This window comes from Rhipicephalus sanguineus, chromosome 4, assembly GCF_013339695.2.
Source record: "Rhipicephalus sanguineus isolate Rsan-2018 chromosome 4, BIME_Rsan_1.4, whole genome shotgun sequence".
Taxonomy (NCBI): Eukaryota; Metazoa; Arthropoda; class Arachnida; order Ixodida; family Ixodidae; genus Rhipicephalus; species Rhipicephalus sanguineus.
In genome coordinates this window covers 54488804-54495070 of record NC_051179.1, presented here as the reverse complement: position 1 = coordinate 54495070, position 6267 = coordinate 54488804, and positions in this window count along the sequence as shown.

The window sequence follows — 6267 nt, the reverse complement described above, 5'->3', positions numbered from 1 at the left end:
GGAATACATCGTGCTGATTAATTAGCAGATATACTTAACACAACAATCAGTCGAACATAATCAATAATTACACACATATATACGAACAATAGTTGCCGGCATCGACAGATCGAGTTGGCAGTGAAGAGTTGGCGGTGGTTGAAAAATAATCGAGGATCAAATGACCTCACTCGCGAACCAGTAGATTATCCTTACAGCCTCGGTTATTTGCGATAGGGGATTCGATCGGCTGAAAGATCGGGCTTGGAAGGAAAAGTAAAGGAAGAAATAAAAAGAAATAACAAGGAAACGCCATATATACGGTATACCATCTGCGGAGCTCGGACAACGTTGCTATCCTCCGCTTTGGTAATGGCCGTTGGGAAACGTCTGTAGCTGTGCTGAGTACTTGCAGTCAGGCGCTGACAATGGTGTAATCTAAGAGCCGCCATTCACTCCTCGCAGAGTGAGAGCGGGAGGGGGGGGGGGGGAGAAAAAGAGACAGTGAGACGTTCTTGGACTGGAAACTACGCGCTGTCGGGTAAAACGAGAACAGTGCTGACGCTTTCAACTCGAAGAGTACTGGCGCGAAAGATCAGCGGGACCGGTGTATTTCTATCGTTTTCTTTTTTTTTCTTTTCTCTTTTTTTTTTGCTTTAAATGAAAGGTATTACTGTTGTCGCTTGTACCCCAGGAAAAAGCAAAACAAGGACCCCACAACGAGAATGCGAAGAAGAGGCGTATCAACTTTATTTTCACATTTACATCAGCCGATTTACACCAGCCGTAATGTTGCGTCGGTCGGGCCAATGTGTCGGACTAACTACTGCGTACAGTTCATTGATAATCAAATCGTTGCATAATGCAACAATATCCCTGAAATAACTGAATGCGCTAGGGAGACTACAAACATTAGAGATTTTCGGGAAACCGAAATTGTCGATGGAATAAATTTAACCCAATTCTGTGTCGCGTGTGTTGAGTGTATATAGTTATCGTTTTTCATAGTACATTTGTATTTGCAGGTATTTGAATATGTGTTAAGTTGTGCTGATTTCATTTTAGCTGTAATTTTTTTTTACGAACAGTATGCTTGCACCTATGTTTATATGCTGCTATCATTGTAGTGTTCCTCGCTTATCTATTTGCATCTATTTATAGTATATTTCTCTGTTCTGTCTTGTTGTATCTGCCTGAGAAAGAGTGGGCCAAGTCAGGAGACAGACCCTCTCGTAAGCATTTATGAAATGCTCATATAAACGAAAATGAAATATCCGAATAAGCACTTCATCAAAACCTAACGTTGCAGATTGCCATGTCCTCTGCTCGACCACTGATGATCACTTCGCAAGTCTTAAAGCAATACTCTATCCTGTTTGACATTACGTCTGTTATTAAATGCGAAGCATTTCTTAGCGAACTTCTGCGACTTTGAGCGTATCTATCTATCTATCTATCTATCTATCTATCTATCTATCTATCTATCTATCTATCTATCTATCTATCTATCTATCTATCTATCTATCTATCTATCTATCTATCTATCTATCTATCTATCTATCTATCTATCTATCTATCTATCTATCTATCTATCTATCTATCTATCTATCTATCTATCTATCTATCTATCTATCTATCTATCTATCTATCTATCTATCTATCTATCTATCTATCTATCTATCTATCTATCTATCTATCTATCTATCTATCTATCTATCTATCTATCTATCTATCTATCTAGCCGCCTACGACTTTGTGCTCTCCTAGCCGTTTCGTTAATCGGATGTATACCAAAATTGGTGTGTCATAACATGGCCTTATTACGAACATAAATGACAGGTCATATCATGAAAAACATGACACGCATGTCATGAACAGCATGATTTACATTCCACGGCCTTTGGGCGCCCTGGCCGTTCCGTTAATCGGATGTATACCAAAATTGGTGTGTCATAACATGGCCTTATCACGAACATAAGTGACAGGTCATATCATGAAAATCATGACACGCATGTCATGAACAGCATGATTTACATTCCGCGGCCTTTGGGCTCTTGCAGCCGTTCCGTTAATTTCATATATACCAAAATTGGTACGGCGTGACAAGAGTTCATGACGAACATAATGACAGGTCCTAACATGCAAATCATGACGTGCATGTCATATGCAGCGTGATTTACATGACATGGTCTCGGGGCGCTCGCGGCCGTTTAAATGAAGGGATACATACGAAAACTGGTATGACGAGACATTTCTGTATGACGAACATAACTGACACGTGGTAACATGAAAATCATGATATGCATGTCATGTATGACATGATTTACATGCCACGCTCATGGGGCACTCGCGGCCGTTTCGCTAGATTGATATACACCAAAATTGGTATTGTGCGATGTGACTTTATGAAGAACATGAATAACAGGTGGCAGCACGAAAACCATGACATCCATGACATGTGTGTCACGATTTACATGCCACGCTCATGGTGCATTCGCGTCCGTTTCGCTTGCGTGATATACACCAAAATTGGTGTTACGCGACACGACTCTATGACGAACGTAAGTGAGACGTGGTAACGTGAAAATCATGACATGCAAGTCATGTACGGCCTGATTTACATGCCACGCTCATGATGCGCTAGCGGCAGTTTCAGTACATTGATATACACCAAAATTGGCATTGCGCGATGTGACTGTATGAAGAACATGAATGACAGTTGGTAAGATGAAAACCATGATATGCATGTCATGCATGTCATGATTTAATTGCCACGCTCATGATGCATTCGCGGCCGCTTCGCTAGCTCGATGTACATCAAAATTGCTATTGCGCGAAGCGACTGTACGACGACGGTAAATGAGACGTGGTAACATGAAAATCATGACATGCACGACATGATTTACATGTCATGCTCATGACGCACTCGTGCCGTTTCGCTTGCTTGACACACCAAAATTTGTATTGCGCGACGCGACTGCATGACGAACGTAAATGAGAGGTGGTAACATGGAAATCATGACATGCAGGTTATGTATGTCATGATTTACATGCCGCGCTCATTGTGCATTCCCGGCCGTTTCGCTAGCTTGGTATACACCAAAATTGGTATTGCGCGACGCCACTTTATGAAGAACGTAAATGAAAGGTGGTAACATGATAATCATGACATGCATGAAATGTGCGTCATGATTTGCATGCCATGCTCATGGCGCACTCGTGGCCGTTTCGCTAGATTGTTATGCACCAAAATTGGTATTGCGCGATGTGACTGTATGAAGAACATGAATAACAGGTGGTAACATGAAAACTATGACATGCATGCCATGTATGTCATGACTTGCATGCCACGCTCATGGTGCATTCGCGGCCGTTTCGATAGCTTGATATACGCCAAAACTGGTATTGCGCGATGTGACTGTATGACGAACATAAATGAGAGGTCTTAAAGGGACCGCCAACTGATTTTTCTCGACCCAGTTTTTTACGGCGCGACAGGAAGCTTACCCTTCGTAGCGTTTGTAGCTGCAGTGGTTTATCCTAAAAGCACGTAGTTATTTTATAAGCAATATTTTTCGATCTGAAAGGCTCCAAACACGCATGAAGGCTTGCTCCAGCAACGCTGATAATTGATAGCAATGCCGCTAGCCCTTGTGAAAGCTGTCGTTGTTCTGCTTTCGCAGGAGTTACTGTAGCTATGCTTAACCACCATTATTTTGAGCTTTCCAGCCATTTTTGAAAATAGCAAACTGTTACAATGAGATGATGTGGCTTTATACACGTTCTCGGTATTTGTACAGCGTTGTGCGCGCCTGCGACCAAGGTTGCCTGCGCCTGTGTCATGGATGGCTTTTCGCGGCATGGGATCATTACGCCAAGCGAAAGCAGCGCCACTTTGTTGCATACAACTAACGCAGGCCTATATGTACATTTTTATGGAGTAATATCTTTTAATATAAAGAAATGAACAATATTTCAGTACTAACAGAAAAGTCATCGAACGCATACACCAATCAATGGTCACGTGACCGGCTTCATCGGACCGTGTATGATTCTGCCGCCAGAGGCGCCAAAGGTCATTTTTCGCGACTTTCAATGAAGAATAAAAATATAAATCCACGTCTCACGAGATAAACAGGGTTGGTTTGAGTCAATGTGACGGACAATCTTTCCATCAGTGCAGTCATCTGATTTCATGTTCTGGGCAGTTGTCGGTCCCTTTAACATGCGAATCATGTTATGCATGTCATCTACGGTATGATTTACATGCCACTGTCATGGTGCGCTTCCGGCCGTTTTGTTAACGTGATATATACCAAAATTGGTATGGCAGGACACGAGTGCGTGATGAACATAAACGACAGGTCATGCATTTATATACCAGAATATGCGTTTCATTGGCATGGTGTATACTAGATTGTGCATGCATGCGTGCATGGCAAACATGCGATATGTGGTGGACTAGATGCCATGGCATGAATAATTTCATTTGGCTCAAAGACAAACAAGGCGACGTATGCAGCTCTTTGCTGGCTGCTTCGCATTACATCGATTCCCACAGTGCGTGGGATCTGCCGAATTTTTTAACGTATCTATAACTAGAGGAATCGACTATGCATGTCAGCGCTATCTCTTCCCGTTTTTTTTTTGAGAGCGTAAATACCTGTACACGCTCATCAACGTACAGCGCATAACTTGCAGGCACTTTGGTGAACGAGCACGTATTAAAAGGCACGGAAATAAGCGTCAATTTGTTTCACTCGCCGCAATAAAGCTGGTGTATAAAATGTTCGTTGAGCGGCTCTTTTTGAACCATCCATGTCGCTTCCCTCGGCCTAATTTTTGAGAGCGAATCATCGAGTTTCTTCCCGAATTTCACTTGCACACGCCGTTATAAAAGATAAGCTCATCTAGATAAACGGCAAGTGACTAGTGGGGTTCCTCAAGGGTCAGTATTAGGCCCACTCCTATTTTTAATTTACGTTAATGATGTTTCTTTGGCCATTCGTAATTCTTCTTTCCTCTTGTATGCCGATGACATCAAGATTTTTAAGGAAATTCATTCAGTTAACGACTGTCGCTTGCTGCAGTCAGATTTGCGCTCTTTTTCCGAATGGTGCAACGCTAATAACCTTTCTCTGAATGCCTCGAAGACAAAATTCATGTCTATCACTCGCAAAACATCTAGCGTGTCATTTCAATACTCTGTCAATTCTGTGTCCTTATGCAAGGTTTATGAGATCAGTGATCTTGGTGTTGTTATTGATAGCACGTTAAACTTTTCTGCTCACGCTAAGCGTGTTGCTTTGCGGGGTCTTCGCACCCTAGGCTGTATTTGCAGATTGTCTAGAGAATTCCGTTCTCCTATGCCCTTCCGAAAATTGTACACCGCGCTATGTCTTCCGCAACTTGAGTATGCGTCCGTGATATGGAATGGCATTGCTCAATCCAGCGGTAACACCATTGAACGAGTCCAGAAAAAATTCCTTAGCATATATAACCATCGCTTTGCTAAAAAATCTCGTTCAAATACTGCTGAATTATTATCATTGCCATCACTTCACTGCCGACGAAATCGTTCTGATCTCTTGTTTCTTTACAAGCTAGTCCACGGTATCATATCCTGCCCTGTACTTCTCAATTGTGTAAATTTTCGAATTCCGCGTAAGTTAACCAGAGAGAACAGACCGTTTCATGTACCCGCCTGCTTCTTCCAACACTCTACCGTTCACAGAATACAAAGTCTCTATAATGTTAATTTTCTTGATCTTGACATTTTTCATAGTCCACAATCATTGTTTTTATCCGAGCTTTGTACTGTTTTGACATAGTATGGCACAATGTACAAAGTCTTCCCTTCTCCGTCTTTCCGCATAGTTGTATATATGCAATCTAATTTTTCATTCCCCTTCAATATTTCTCGTGTTGTCTTATTTTACTCCTCCCCTTTTGTGTTCATTTCTCTTTGTCTACGTGTATTTGCTCTTTTTATTTCTGAAGACTGTCTGTATTGTATAGTTTATTTTTATTATTTTTTTTTGCGTGCGCCTGCACAAAGACCTTACGGTTGTTCCTGGGCACGTTAAATAAATAAATGATTGATTGATTGATTATTATTATTATTATTATTATTATTATTATTATTATTATTATTATTATTATTATTATTATTATTATTATTATTATTATTATTATTATTATTATTATTAAATGTACACAGGGCGTCCCAGCTATCACGCAGCACTACTATTACTACTACTACTAATAATAATAATTATAATACTGCTA